We start from the raw sequence: 17,344 nt of genomic DNA on the forward strand, positions 1-17,344 counted from the left end.
AACCAGTAGTGCAGCCCTCAGAGTATATACCCCAGTAGTGGCAGTAACTGGTAGAGTGGCCCTCAGAATATTTATGCCTGTGGCAGTTGTTAGAACTGTTCTCAGATTATATACCCCAGGTGTGGCAGAAGCCAGTAGAGCTATCCTCGGGGTTTAGTGCCTTACATGCAGCACTGCCCTGTAATTGTGACATACAGGTATGGACAGCAATTTCTATATGTTTAATGATGAAATCTTTAACCATAGAGCTCCATGTATCACCAATTTATTATACAAACTGTGATATATCTCTGTTAATTCAGTTGTATTTTTCTAGTTGTTGACCAATATATGTTTCACTCTTCTACAGTTGTTTTTTATCAATTCTTGCCAAAGATAGGATGAAATTGAAGGCAAAATGATCAAGTATTGTTGTGTGATTTATAATTTAGTGAAAGGAAGTCATTACTATGACATACATGACAACAATTCATACTTTTAATATTTAGAACAATCAATATATTGAATGTATTATGTATATAGATATATATATCATGTTTTATACTTATGATTGAAGGTATACCTGTATATTGTACAGGCTAATGTGGCCTACTTACTGTGTTATATTTTCATTGGTTCCAGCTGTATCTTGTCCCTACCTGACCTTTATTTCATATTCAGACATATTACAATGTAGTATTATTATGTAGAAGTTTCATTTACTATGTAATCGGTTTCAATGTTGAAGGTGGTTTTTTTTGACAAATTACCTTTTTTCAAATTGAAAGTGTTAAAAAAAATGAATGCCCCTAAAAGAAAGATTAAGCAAGGTCTTGTTTGATTAATAGGAATAAATACTTGCCAGTGATGTAATACTTAATTATAGCCAGTAAGTGTTTTACTTCTATGGGAAGTACACATATTGTCTTTGTCCGTATAATACCATAGGAAGTAAACATATTGTTTTTGTCCTTATAATACTATGGGAAGTACACATATTGTCTTTGTCCTTATAATACTACCGGAAGTACACATATTGTCTTTGTCCCTTTAAAACCATGTAGAGTACACATATTGTATTTGTCCCTATAATACTATGAGAAGTACACATATAGTCTTTGTCCCTATAATACCACGGGAAGTACACATATTGTCTTTGTCCCTATAATACCACGGGAAGTACACATATTGTCTTTGTCCCTATAATACCACGGGAAGTACACATATTGTCTTTGTCCCTATAATACCACGGGAAGTACACATATTGTCTTTGTCCCTATAATACCACAGAAAGTACACATATTGTCTTTGTCCCTATAATACCACGAGAAGTACACATATTGTCTTTGTCCCTATAATACCACGGGAAGTACACATATTGTCTTTGTCCCTATAATACCACGGGAAGTACACATATTGTCTTTGTCCATATAATACCACGGGAAGTTCACATATTCTCGTCTGTTCCTGATAATACTTGTGAATGCACATGCCTATAGCCTTCTAATGCATCAGGACACAACATTTTCAAATTCGTGTCTCAGGCTTGCCAATAAAAAAAATCTGTACATGCGCTTTCTTCGTTTATGTGATAGTCTGTTTCATTGGACGGTAGTTATTGAATGTTTACTGTGTCCTGTGTTTAAATAGATGCCCTTATATGGTATTGATGGTCCCTGGGGGACACTGCACTAATTTAAAAAGTGATTATATTGTGGGAAGCTTTAACAGGCCACTATATCTTAATTTTGTGTACGGGTTATCAGACTAGAGGGAATCACCATGACCAGCACCTGTATGATGGCACTGCGGAAAACGATTTAATGGCAAGAAAATAAAAAGTGTTTTTTCTCCAGTTGATTCATGAAAGAACTCATTTTCCAAGCAGAATATGATGGTAGAGTGACTCTCCAAGGACCCAGTCAGAGGTTTTTATAACGATAGCGGCAATTAATTGTATTGTATATAAAGTCAAATAACCCATAATAGATTTTTAAAAAGAGAGTTTTTTTTTATTTCACTTTGTTTCTCCCGATCAACAAAATATCTATCTGCTGTCATTACCAGTGAACGTTCAGTGGTTCAGGTGGCGAGTCCATTTTTATTGTTACTCATCCCTTCAATAAGTGTTTCATGACTCCCGTTTTATGTGTTTTAATCAAGCTACTTTCAATTAAAAATTCTGTTTCAATTATCGTTATTGGTTTCTTTGTTATTGTATGTCACCAATTACTTAATTACAAGTAATAATGCTATGTGTCTGGTGACGATATAAATCATTTACAGATCTTGTGGAAACACGCTTACGTCATCAGATATAGTGATGTAGTTTGAAGTCGAGCAATGTGGACATTAGAGAGGGTTGATTGAATTAGAGAGAAGGGTATATTAGAGAAAGTTGAGAGAGAAGTGTGATTGACATTGATTGACATTAGAGAGAAGGGATTATATTGACATTACAACCAATTGACATTAGAGAGAAGGGTTGATTGACATTAGAGAGAAGGGTTGATTGACATTAGAGAGAAGGGTCGATTGACATTAGAGAGGAGGGTCGATAGACATTAGAGAGAAGGGATGATTGACATTAGAGAGGAGGGTTGATTGACATTAGAGAGACATTAGAGAGAAGGGTTGATTGACATTAGAGAGAAGGGTTGATTGACATTAGAGAGAAGGGTTGATTGACATTAGAGAGAAGGGATGATTGACATTAGAGAGAAGGGTTGATTGACATTAGAGAGAAGAGTTGATTGACATTAGAGAGAAGGGTTGATTGACATTAGAGAGAAGGGTTGATTGACATTAGAGAGAAGGGTTGATTGACATTAGAGAGAAGGGTTTATAGACATTAGAGAGAAGGGATGATTGACATTAGAGAGAAGGGTTGATTGACATTAGAGAGAAGGGTTTATAGACATTAGAGAGAAGAGTTGATTGACATTAGAGAGGAGGGATGATTGACATTAGAGAGAAGAGTTGATTGACATTAGAGAGGAGGGATGATTGACATTAGAGAGAAGGGTTGATTGACATTAGAGAGGAGGGATGATTGCCATTAGAGAGAAGGGTTGATTGACATTAGAGAGAAGGGATGATTGACATTAGAGAGAAGGGTTGATTGACATTAGAGAGAAGGGTTGATTAGAGAGAATTGACATTAGAGAGGAGGATCGTTAGAGAGAAGGGTCGATTGCCATTAGAGAGAAGAGTCGATTGACATTAGAGAGAAGGGATGATTGACATTAGAGAGAAGAGTTGATTGACATTAGAGAGGAGGGTCGATTGACATTAGAGAGAAGGGTTGATTGACATTAGAGAGAAGGGATGATTGACATTAGAGAGGAGGGTCGATTGACATTAGAGAGAAGGGATGCATTAGAGAGAAGGGTTGATTGACATTAGAGAGAAGGGTCGATTGACATTAGAGAGAAGGGTTGATTGACATTAGAGAGAAGGGTTGATTGACATTAGAGAGGAGGGTCGATTGACATTAGAGAGAAGGGTTGATTGACATTAGAGAGGAGGGATGATTGACATTAGGTAGGAGGGTCGATTGACATTAGAGAGGAGGGTCGATTGACATTAGAGAGAAGGGTCGATTGCCATTAGAGAGACATTAGAGGGATGATTGACATTAGAGAGAGGGATGATGTCATTAGAGAGGGATGATTGACATTAGAGAGAGAGAAGGGATGATTGACATTAGAGAGAAGGGTTGATTGACATTAGAGAGAAGGGTTTATAGACATTAGAGAGAAGGGATGATTGACAAGGGATGATTGACATTAGAGAGAAGGGTCGATTGACATTAGAGAGAAGGGTTGTTGATTGACATTAGAGAGGAGGGTTGATTGACATTAGAGAGAAGGGATGATTGACATTAGAGATTGACATTAGAGAGGAGGGTCGATTGACATTAGAGAGAAGGGATGATTGACATTAGAGAGGAGGGTCGATTGACATTAGAGAGAAGGGTCGATTGACATTAGAGAGAAGGGTCGATTGACATTAGAGAGAAGGGATGATTGACATTAGAGAGGAGGGATGATTGTCATTAGAGAGAAGGGATGATTGACATTAGAGAGGAGGGATGATTGACATTAGAGAGAAGGGTTGATTGGCATTAGAGAGAAGAGTCGATTGACATTAGAGAGAAGGGTTGATTGGCATTAGAGAGGAGGGATGAATGACATTGGAGAGGAGGGTCGATTGATGTTAGAGAAGGTGGAGGCGATTGATGTGAGAAGGGAGGGTCGGTTGATGTTAGAGAAGGTGGAGGCGATTGATGTGAGAAGGGAGGGTCGATTGATGTTAGAGAAGGTGGAGGCGATTGATGTGAGAAGGGAGGGTCGGTTGATGTTAGAGAAGGAGGAGGCGATTGATGTGAGAAGGGAGGGTCGATTGCTTTAGTGAGGAGTGTTTAAAGTTAAAGGAAAATGGTTGACAGAGGGTAGTGTCGTTTGACGTTAAAGGAAAATTTCGTCTGACGTTAGAGGAGTGTCGTTTGATGTTAGAGGAAAGTGTCGTTTGAGGTATAAGTAAAGTTTCGTCTCGCGTTAGATGAGAGTGCCGTGTGACTTTAGAGAATGATGTCGTTTGACGTCTGGTATTGAACTTTATGAAAACATGGCAACAGTTTTTAATCTCGTGGTAAATGGGGCAATTCCTAATCATTTCAACTTTAAATCTAAATTAGTTACTGAAGTACATGTACTTATGGGGGAGGGGGGGGGGGTTCGGAGTGTACACACTTCAGAACTTTCAGTAGTGTTCGGTAGTCTGCTAAAAAAAAAAGAAATAGCCACCATACCGTTCTCATTGAGGTGAGCACACATATGTTTCCGTTGTAACCGATGCAGAGGTAAAATCTATAATTCAAATTGGGGAACAGTCCATATTAAGACATGTGAACTCCTAACAGTTTTAATTTTAACGATGTTTATTAATTTATACATATAGTAAGTAACAAGGAGGGTCAGAGAAAAGTACGAACGCACCTTAAAGTTTTGACTTACAGACATTTTCATTGTAAAGGGATCGTTTTACTGTAGTAGTATAAACAAAGCTTCCACAGATATGGAGGCAAACTCGGGTTTCTTTAAAATTCCTTTTAAGCAAATAGATATATCAGCGCCATTTTCAATATTCGCTTTGTCACCAGAGGGGCTATAAAACCATTCGTAAGACGAAGCCAAATTATAATTCCCTACGACAAAACGGATCCAAACGTCATTCCCAGCAACACCATCATTATAGACACCATTGCGCAACTCCGGTATGGTATTCAATGTCCCCCTGGCGTGACGTGTTTATCAGATTGGACAAATTGTGGGAGATTCATAGATAATGATCAATACTGAGAAAGGCATCTATATCTACATCTAAAAGGCTATGTGGCGTGGTTTATCAAACGGCAAATAAAATCAAACGGAAAATCAGACAGGAAATATCGGAGAAAGGTCAAATAATTGATAAACCAATGTCTTGGGATGTTTTGTTGAACGTTTAAACGAGGGCGATTTGAAAAAAGAGGCCCTGTGACGTCAATACGCGTATCTGTTCCTGATTCAGGGTCAACATAGAACGATCTACATAAATACTGAACCAGAAAATATCTACTTCCGGTTTATTACAGATATAAATAACCCTTCTCGTCAATTTCTTTAATTAATCAAATTAATACAAATTAATAATTTTTTCTTAATGTTGAGTTGACAAATTTACCAAAATTCTAGAACGGGTCTGTCTATCACTGCCCTTGTTTATATAGTATTTCCCGTGTTTCTTTTTAAGGTATTCCCACCCTAATGGACCACTTCCGGTTATAATCCCGACGAATGCTGGTATTTTAAAGATCGTGAATTTTCGGAAGTCAAAGAGTTGACGTTCATGCCCTTAATCTCAGCGCGGAAAAGGCAAAAACATGCCTTCCTTACATCCTTTAATATCACAAGGCATTTAAAAACATGCTACTGCTAAAATTATTGCAGGCTCTGGCTAAAACTTCCAACATCTAAAAAAAATATTCCAAAGAGATGGTGAAGATGGTCTGAGAGCAATATTTGTGCAAAAGAACTGTAATGAAAAACCGCGGTGTCTTCCGCAAAGCGTGTTCTGGATTCTGTAATTCCAAAGCTTGTTGAACTGTTTGAAAAGTAGGATAAAAATGAACTTTTTTGTGCAATAAGGACTTGATTTCTTATTCGTTTTTGTTACATAATGAATTATGTGGCCATAATCCGGGTCAAAGTCAGAAGTCAAGGTAAGAAAATATCAGAAATAGTTAATTTTTATTACTATTCTACATGTAGCCTTCAAAGAGTTTAGTATTTAGAGTCTGTTTGGCTATGATGCTATTGTATGCAATTTTCATGAAATCTAAGGAGTCATCGAAATTAAGGGGGTAGGGGTATTAAAACTTAGAAATATCTGTGGTAAAAGTTTCTAAAAGTTATTTGAAAATTTGCAGAAGGTGTGCCAGCAATTATTTAAACAGATTTTTCATTTGAAAACTCTCTTGTCACACTTAGTTTACCTTACAAAGTGTCTTTGTCACTTTTCTATGATGACACTGGTGGCTACCACAAGGGAGATACGACAGCTATGGTGTAATTGATGGTTACCACAAGGAGATACAACAGCTATTATGTACACTTTTTCACATATCGTATATTGTATATGAATGTGATATAAATAGCAGCTATTTTATTATTCATTGCTGTTATTATGGTATGTAAAAACACATGTTTTTGTTTGAAATTAAGTTTTTTATTGGGCATACACTAATATTTTTATTGTATCCAACCAGCATACTATGTGACAGCAATGAAGTATATAATGTACTTAAATTTTTGTTAGATGAAAAAAACTATGATGTAACTAATGGTTACCATAAAGGAGATACGACAGCTATGATGTAACTGGTGGTTACCACAAGGGAGATATGACAGCTATGATGTAACTGGTGGTTACCACAAGGGAGATACGACAGCTATGATGTAACTGTTGGTTACCACAAGGGAGATACGACAGCTATGATGTAACTGTTGGTTACCACAAGGGAGATACGACAGCTATGATGTAACTGTTGGTTACCACAATGGAGATACGACAGCTATAATGTAACTGGTGGTTACCACAAGGAGATACAACAGCTATGATGTAACTGTTGGTTACCACAAGGGAGATACGACAGCTATGATGTAACTGGTGGTTACCACAAGGGAAATACGACAGTTATGGTGTAACTGGTGGTTACCACAAGGAGATACAACAGCTATGATGGAACTGGAGGTTACCACAAGGGAGATACGACAGCTGTGATGTAACTGGTGTTTACCACAAAGGAAATACGACAGCTATGATGTAACTGGTGGTTACCACAAGGGAAATACAACAGTTATGGTGTAACTGGTGGTTACCACAAGGAGATACAACAGCTATGATGGAACTGGTGGTTACCACAAGGGAGATACGACAGCTATGATGTAACTGGTGGTTACCACAAGGGAGATACGACAGCTATGATGTAACTGTTGGTTACCACAAGGGAGATACGACAGTTATGGTGTAACTGTTGGTTACCACAAGGGAGATACGACAGTTATGGTGTAACTGGTGGTTACCACAAGGAGATAAACAGCTATGATGGAACTGTTGGTTACCACAAGGGAGATACGACAGTTATGGTGTAACTAGTGGTTACCACAAGGAGATAAACAGCTATGATGTTACTGGTGGTTACCACAAGGGAGATACGACAGCTATGATGTAACTGGTGGTTACCACAAGGGAGATACGACAGCTATGATGTAACTGTTGGTTACCACAAGGGAGATACGACAGCTATGATGTAACTGGTGGTTACCACAAGGGAGATACGACAGCTATGATGTAACTGGTGGTTACCACAAGGGAGATACGACAGCTATGATGTAACTGGTGGTTACCACAAGGAGATAAACAGCTATGATGTAACTGTTGGTTACCACAAGGGAGATACGACAGTTATGGTGTAACTGGTGGTTACCACAAGGAGATAAACAGCTATGATGGAACTGATCGGTGTTATTGATTCTTATGTAAGTATCGCTTTTAATGTAATTGAATTTATCTTTGTATTTGTTTTATCAGCATCTTCGTTATTTTGTTCCATCAATGTTCACGCCTGGCTATATACATGCTAGATGAGCTTTATGTGTGTTGGTATCTCTATGCGGTACAGGCTATCTATAGTGATTTTGTTTTTATCGTATACCATGTTGTTTTCTCCATATTTTACTTGTAGATAACGATAATTTGATTTGCATTGCGATGTCAAATTAAACGATATTGTATATTGTGCCATCATTGATAGAAAAGCTACAGAGAAAAGGGCATCGGTGGACTAGAAAAAATACCAAGTAGGATGATTGATAGTAGGAAAACACTGCAAATGATAACAGTTCTAACAACAGTAAAAAGATGAGCAGTACTTAGTGTTAATGTTGTCGATTTGCTATCTGTAGAGACACAAGTGGTCGGGCCCCGAAAGCCAATTAAGAAGGAAGTCGTTATTTTCACTTGTACCCTCTCTGTGCCTCAGAAATTGTTATATTTTTCACGCTGTTGTCTAGAAGTTCATTCCATTTACCAACAGCCCATTCTAGTGTGGTCGGCAATTCAGAGCGCTATCCTAATTTGTACATGAACGGTGCACTCAGAGAATGGTTCCATTCAAACGGCCATTTTTAAACGAAATTTGTGCGCGTTATGTTCTGGAATCCGTGCTGTTTTTGTTTTTAAACTCATATATCATCTCAGATTCATCAGGAATTCACACGAAAAAAAAAACCCACGTTATATTTTAATTGGCCCGTGCGGATATACCATCATAAATGTAAATGATTGCCTAGGAGGCATACATGTAATACAAAAGGCGTTTTCAAAAGTAGTGTAGCGTTTGAAGCAAAAAGGATATCGCAGTTCTCTGCTACTTCCTTTGAGTGTTTATGATAGAATGTTTCAGGTTTAAGTATTATTTCTCTATAAAATGTTATAGAATTGACACGGTAGCATGTCACCTTATCCACTTTATTCAACCCCTACACCCATAACGGTTATTCTCGAAGCTGTATGGCACGCACTAAACATAAGTTAGAACCTCAAGTGTACTGGGGTTGGCAAAACATATTGTACAATATTTAACGGCGAGTCATACTCAGATTGTCATATAATTATGTAGAAAACAAATGTTGGTTTTAGTTGAGGCAATAATCATAAAATTTTCCCAAAAGGAACCAATGAAAATGTATAAATTTGCCCAGCAAAGAAAAAGTATTACGTGTAGCATATGTTACCATTTTAGTGAGTAAGAAGACAGACTGTAGGGACAATATTGTGAAACAAGAAGACGCAGCGTTTCGACATTTATTCAGTAACAAAAACCGTACAGTACGTTAAATTCGACTAGGTGCATAGCAATTAATCTGGCCAATCGGAAACGGGAAAATTGGCTGTAAAACTCCAAATATATTAACAAAAGCAGGAAGTGTAATTATCACAAGTCAAAACGACTTCAAGACTGGCGTGTCGTACGTCTGTTCGTCCGTCCGTCAGGCCGGCCATTTCATAATTGCCACTACTCCGCGATGGATGCTTGAAGAAACAAGATGGCTGTCAAGTAGTTACCTTTGGACCTTTACAGTAATATTCCCCAGGGAATCTAAACCGGCCCTATATCATTACCCTCAGTCATTACCATCATAGATATTTTAACAATTGGTCATGTTCGGTTCGAACGATCTTTATTTTGTTAAAACTAAGAAATATGCTCATTACAACATGCATGTCACTCAAGGTTGAGCGAAGCACTGAATGAATTTCATTTGCGTTCGGATCATACCTTTCGATCTCACTTCTTTTTATATCAATTTACAAACGTTTTCACTTTCTTCGATTTCTATTACCAAGCAATAATTTGTATTCAATGAGCTTTTAGTGTTTAAGTATGTTAATGAATGGTTAATAGACTTAGCAATTCTACGTTACTGCAAAGAACCGAAAGGTAACAAAAGATACTATTTTATTAGAAACAATGCTTTACAGTAACATTCCGTGTCATTTTGCTTCATCAACACTGACTTTTTATTTCTGTGCAAGCTACTGAGAAACTACCGCTCCTTGCTAATATACTTTCGATAATATCACAGATTGTTTCAGGAAACTCCACAGACAGATTCATCATCCAAATCTCCTACCTCGCTCATTGCTTAGATGTCCCGATAAAATGATCATATCCAGAGGTCAGATATGTCTATCATCAGACGTCATCACTTCGCCGTCTGATTGCTGAATAATTCTTCACCATCATTACGTGACTGCAATGTTTCTCCGGTTCAGGTGATAACCAGTAATACTATGTATAAACTAGCATGTGGCCATTCGTACGATTTAGCAGTTATTCTTTTTTCGGTGCACAAGGACTTTGCAAAAAATGCAACTCATGGCTCATATATAATAAAGATATTTTAACACATATACTTTTTCGAGCATCCCGATCATTGCCGTTAATTAGGATCCATCAAGTACGGAATGGGGACAGAATCCTTCATTACGAGGGTAAATACTCAACACAAAGACTTTAATTATGTGAGGCAATGTAAAGGTAGACATTAAAATATATCAAATAGAATTGGAAATTAGGAATTTTCAATCCCCGAAAAAGAGTATATCTATAGTTTATATAAAGGTATAACAGAATAGAAAATGAAGGCTTGCTAAGTCACTTTCAGATCTATCGATTATGATTTCTCTTTAGATAACGAAATTCCAACCAGAACCCTAACAGAGTCTTCTACATCTTCTACCTCTTTCCTTAATCTTTTCTTTAAGCATGCCTCATTTGAATATTCCACATTTCGAATCATGCCTGCTTCCATAACGTATGCTGAAGTTAATTTGCCGCTTGAAGGCTAATTCCCAATTTCACGATTCCGTTGTCACTGTGAAAGGCTTCATTTTGCTGCCATTACATATCACAGTATCCTTGATATACTTTGAGGTCTTCTTTTCTTCTCATCACATCTTGTTTTGCTTCTTTTTTGTGTCACATGGAAAACGTCACGGAGTCATTTTCACTTCTGCGTTGCCTGTCCTCCTGTACGGTCTTGTCGTTATAGTCTGCAGGCTTCACGATTTCCGCCCGACTTCCCTTGTAGTGGAACAACGTTGTTGAACATTTGTTAAGAAGTACATGTATGCAATATCATCAAATGTCCATCGTTGATAGAAACCTTCTTATTAAACGAGGTTTTACTCTATAACATAAAGTAATGCTCTTTCTGTCCTGCTACACCAATCTTATTGAAATCAAATTTCTCATTTCACAAAGTACCTGTTACATAAGGTATATGGTAAGAAGTGAAATAAGAGATATGAATTCAATAAGATTGGTATAACAGGGTGTATTGACACCATATGACCTCTGTGCGATGTAAACACAAGTACCCAAGGAAACTGGCTTCGTACCGTCCCGAAGCCAATTTGTCCAATTCTTAATAGAGTTTTGTAGAAGTTCCTCCGCTTGTAAAGGCCTATATAGGTCTTGGTATCCACATGCACCTAAAGGAGTAGATGTCTTATCTGTGAGATATAGTCTGTGTTCATTTATTTGGATATCCTACTGCAGTAGACGGTATAGGAAGAAAATAATGAAATATAATTACGAAGCACGTTATTCCGTAACGCCTCCGGTAGGGAATGGTTCTCTGGATACCACTGTGTGTATGTAGTGACAGCTATTGCCACTGGATGTAGGACTTTTCATCCTATTAGAGATCACCAATCTGATTTTGTACCAGATCCAATATTGGCATTTGCTCTATGAAGTGAATTATTTCGTACCAAACCACATACAATAATGATGATTTATCGATAATCTGTCAAATCTATTCAATCAGCCACGTAAGCACTCCCGATGAGATTCTACGGCTTCAGTGGAAAGCGATTGACTGTGAAGACATGACGTCAGTGTATTGTAAAACATCCAAGTGTTCCTGTCTAGTCTAAATGATTCTGGTCATCAGATGGAACAGTAGACAACACATTCAACTGTGCTGGTGCACAATATATCGCCTGTCCGACAATATCGATCCCTCTTTCAAACGTTTGTTTTAAACAACAGAAACCAACTGTATGAGAAGACATTATCTTTGTAGTAGTACATCTGAGGGGTCAAACCCGTCATCAAACATATATGGTATGGGTCAGTGTATTTATCAGATCGACGTGACCAGACAAGCCGATGTCTGTGCAGGCTTTCATCGGCGTCTGTTATAGGAATATGTCCAACGACTAACGGTGCTGTTTGGCAATCATTTGGAAGACACGTGCACTGATAAATGGAAATATTCATTTTAGTGTATTTTGTAGTAATGGCGGATAACATCAGACGTCTTTTACTTATTTGCCAAGTCAGAGTAACATTTCCAAATGCACCGGCTTTTATGATGTCTCCGTACCCGATATATGATATTTGATTTAAGGGAAATTCTTATTAAATATCGAATTTGGCCACATGCCTTGTACGATCAGGGACTCGTGAGTGAAGGCAGATGCAAAGCTCTGATTGTGATGACGTAATACTGCCGTATAATTCCTGCGTTTTCTGCCTTTGATGTGACGGAAGAGCCATCCTGCGGATACATGTTTTTAATTCGTGCAGACGATATTTCATTTCAGGACAGAGATACATTAAACAGTCGTCCCTACCTTTCAGCGCGATTAAAGAGTAGTAAATGTACCATCGCCTCTGCCACTACACGATATCAAACTTTATCCATAGATTTATAAGGCCTTTAAAAGAATTTGATGATTTAACGTCATTGTTAGTCGCGTTCAACTCTTTTTTTCTGCATATCATATGCCAACAGAGAGTCTGCTGCAAGTCTGTGATGTGGTTGCCCTCGTTAATTTTCCATTTCTGAAGAGCAACAGCCCTGCATCCCCCTATCCCCAATCTGGGCTAATTTGTTAATTTGATGATGTAACGTCATTGTTAGTCACGTTCAATTTTTGTTTTCTGCATATCTATGCCAACAGAGAGTCTGATCCAAGTCTGTTATGTGGTTTCCCTATTATAAATTTTCCATTTCTGAAGAGCAACATTCCTTCTTCCCCCAATCTGTGCGGTTTAAATCTACATATCGCAATTGATTTGATTATTAAAGCCCCAATATACGTAAAAATCACTATAAAAAACAAACTTTATCTTATGTTCCCCGTAATATATGTAACAAAACAAATACTTTCCTTTAATTAAACAAAATAAAACTGACTGTTTTCAATTTAAATAAAAATTGAAAAAATCGGAAAATAAACAATGTGGGACCCACAATAATTCATACATTACCGCTCGTAGCGATGACATTGCGCATGCGCATATTCCGCGTGTGAACATGGCAGACACAGTACAGACGTCCACCAGTCGCTTCCTTTCTTTCCAATCATACATCAGGCCAGTTCTGAATTCTTACGTTATAATTGTGCGTCTAAACTAATTATTCCTTATAATAATTTCCCAAAAAACTGAATGTTTATCACAGGAATACCTCAAGTCTACGACAAGACTTCGCAAACAATTTTGTAAACAAAAACTTACCGTAGACATATCTGCATGTGCTTCCTCTATAAGTAGAAACCTCAACTCTCGCGAGATCAGGTCATGAACTTTCCGACGTGTTCGACAACAATCGTACTTTCGATGGCGGCGTGTTTAAAATGGAGGTGTGTTTACAAATAGCGAGTTTCAACTGCTCATATATCAATACTTTATGCATAAAGTAATGGTAACTATTGTTTGAATAACTTAATTTTAACTGCATCTTAGAGAATATCTCAATAATTATGTGTAATTCTACACTAAAGTTTTGGTGAATGTTACGTATATTGGTGCTTTAAGGGATAATTCTTGATATCATGAGTTTTCATTTGTCGACAAATGACAAACTCACAGCACATGATTTCGAGGGATGCTGGTTAATGTAAAGGATGAGAAAATATTCCATTTCCGCATGCAATATTACGTTGGATGTTGTTTGGTACCCGTTTATATACCTGTTGGTGCTGTTGTTGTTTAGGGTGTTCTCATTTTGGAACGTGACATTACCTACTTGGATTGACCAAAATTTACATGGCGGGGGTCGTCGATGAAATAGACGACACTTACTCTTCCGGTACACTTACTTTTCCGGTACACGTTGTCTTATTCTCCTTGTACTTGTTCATGGGTCTCCGTGTAAATCTTTCCTTTACCCCTCCCCCCCCCTCCTCTCCATTTTCCCTTGAAATCACTCCATGGCATTTTCATTTCAGTTGATCGAGCTATCCTACACATGCATTTTTATGATGTTTATGTTGATGACGATTGAAACCGGAAGTACTTACACCGCCAGAGAGGTGAAAATTCCTACTACTACAAACGCTGGAATTACGATGTGATCAAGCGGCTTGGTGAAGGAGACTATTGTATACGTTTTTGTCCATAATATGGCATCACAGTCTGGCGCAGCCGACGAAACACGCCCAAGGGTATATTTTACTAGTGTCATAGACACAAAATTATCAAATGGGCGAATTGATCGTATAATAGGCGGTTATGTGATAAAACAATTTTTATATTATTGCACTCATTAGTAGGGAGATAATTCTGTTTGTATTGTTTAATGATATTCTACATAAAGATTATAATTCATTCCTTCTGTATAAACATTTCATTTCAGATCAGTTTACATTGTGCTGTTTTTGTACGCCAGTAATAGATTGGTAGCAGAGGTGTAGAAGGTAGGGGACGGTGATGTGGAAAGTATGATAAAATGTAGGTTGGGGCGTATTTAAAGCAGTTACACCGGATCAAAGTAAGTACGCCGGATTAAAACTGGTTAACAAATTTAACCGAACGCGCGCAAAGTCACCGGAATGTCATTGTTTTTCAAAGAATTCTTCAGACGGACAGAGGTAGAAATTTTTGTAGTGATAGTTTCGCACGAAGAAACGACCAGAAAAAAAGAGTATGCGGTAAAATAGATTTTTAACATGAAATTGATGTCGGCTTCGTTTCGCAACATATAATGGACATGTATGCTAGGAAATCGGTTGCCACGGGGATTGATTAAAAAGTCGGGACAGTAAAACTCACCAAGGAAGTAAGAGAGTGAACGTGTCATATTACTACATCATATAACATATAAATAATCAATTATTGTAAGTACTAGGATGTAGTAACGATTATCGACCGACCCACAAAGTACTCCCTACAATGACAAGGTCGAGTTTGTCAGCAGGTTTCCAGGCGATTTCAGGGAGGTAGATACACTGAAATTGCTAGCAGGTTTAGGTGTGAGGTGATCAGACAAACAGACTCGCACTTAGTGATGACTTCGCATATACACGGTGCCTCGAAAACAGTTTACTAACAATTTTCGTTCTTACGGTGTTCCTTTCTAAGTGTTCGCCGAGAATGGATTAAATATTTTTCTATCAGATGCTGACTCATCAATTTCCCGTCAAATGCAGAATAGAACAATGCGTAAAAATGTCCACGAATCTTCGTAGAAACACTGTAATTATCCACGATAGTGGTGTATTAGTGTGTATCTGATCTTACGAAATAGCATTAACGATGGTGCAATGAAAAAAATAACTAATGTTTTAAAATATTATATCGATTTCGTTCGTCTCATTACAATACAAGTCTTACACTTACCCTAGTCAACACGAAACTAGAAACTCGCCTTCTCTGTAGCTTAGGAAGAAACATGTATGAATTTCATTTGGTAACTTTTATCCCAAACGCCATATCCCTTTTTACAGTACATAAATTGCAGGTGAAATAATTCTGTTTAAGGGGTCCAGATTAGCAAAAAGGTCGCTTAAAGATTTTAATACCTTAATCCCCGTGACATTCAAACTGGGTCAAGGTAATTCAATTGAACAAATTCGATGGCCTTTTATCATATAATGCTACAGGCGCCAAGTATTGTGACCCCGACCTCCTGAGTGTCAAAGAGTAGACCCCTGTAATCTTGATAAAGAGTTAAAACCATTAATCTAAGCATGCTAAAGGCCAAATATCTTGATTGTTGAGAAGACGATTAAATATTTTGACATGTTTTACCATTGTGACCTTGAAAGTGGGTCAAGGTAATTGATTTTAACAAAATGGCTATTGAGAAAAAGATGTTACCATGACAACGTTAATGGACGACGAATGCCACCGAGTAAAGGAACTCTAAGCGGGTATTACTAAAAGTTGAAATTAAACAGAAACGAAACGCAATATAATTATTTTCGTCTCGCTCAAATCGTTAAAACTCTGAAAAGGTCAATGCAAGTGTTCGGGTACGACTGAGTGCTCTTGCATACTTAATTTACAATGTATATGTACCTATTTATATCACACAGCCAACAACACGTAAAGCGACGAAAATTACAATAACGAAACCCTATCATCATCGGAAATCTCACAATTCTGTACAATCCCACAACACAATTAAGGCCAAGGGGCCAAACCCCTTAACGGAGGTGTGTGAAAGATGACATGCATTCGATGAAACAGAAGAAATATTTCATATTCTAAAATTTCTCAGCAAACATAACCCCACAAAAATGAAATGTCTCCTTACACAGAAACATTTTATAAAACCACCATCTTCAGACTGTTGTCCTACCACTTAAACAATTCTTGTTATCGATATTTCTTGAGAATTACTGGAAGGATCTTTCTCTAATTTCATAGTTTGGTTCCCCTTGGCTCCCTAGATGTGAACTCATTTTTCGAGACTGAGTAGAAAAACAAAATGGCCGGCAGTTGGCCATCTTGGATTTTGATAGGTGCGATCTTTTAACGCTATTCATTGACAACTGCTAGTTAAATCATTATGACATTTTATATTCCAGTTAGTCCTTGTGTTTGCATTGTTTGTTTTGGGACAGTGTGTATTTTTCATTTAGCAGTTACAATCTATTATTGTTATATACTTAATACATCAAATTAAACTTCCTTTGTGGGTTTTCCTGGTGATAAATCATTCTCTAATGTGGGTTCCGTGTATTTCTTTGTTGTACGTGATACATTTTGGGACTGAAACACTGACCGAAGGCGGCAAACTTTGAATTTTACAGTCATATTTTGTTATCGCTATTTCTTGAGACAATCGGTTTAGATTCTGTTCAGTTTTCACAAGTAGGTTACTAACGGTCCCTGTTTGAAAACTGTCTATGAAAATAACTGGCATATGGTTGCCATGGTCTAACTGTTGGTAAATATGGTAACACTATATCTTGAGAAGTATTGCCCTTTCTGTAGATGTTTCCATTAGATTAA

This window comes from Ylistrum balloti, unplaced genomic scaffold, assembly GCF_031769215.1.
Source record: "Ylistrum balloti isolate Yb309-2 unplaced genomic scaffold, AGI_CSIRO_Ybal_v1 Utg369772, whole genome shotgun sequence".
NCBI lineage: Eukaryota > Metazoa > Mollusca > Bivalvia > Pectinida > Pectinidae > Ylistrum > Ylistrum balloti.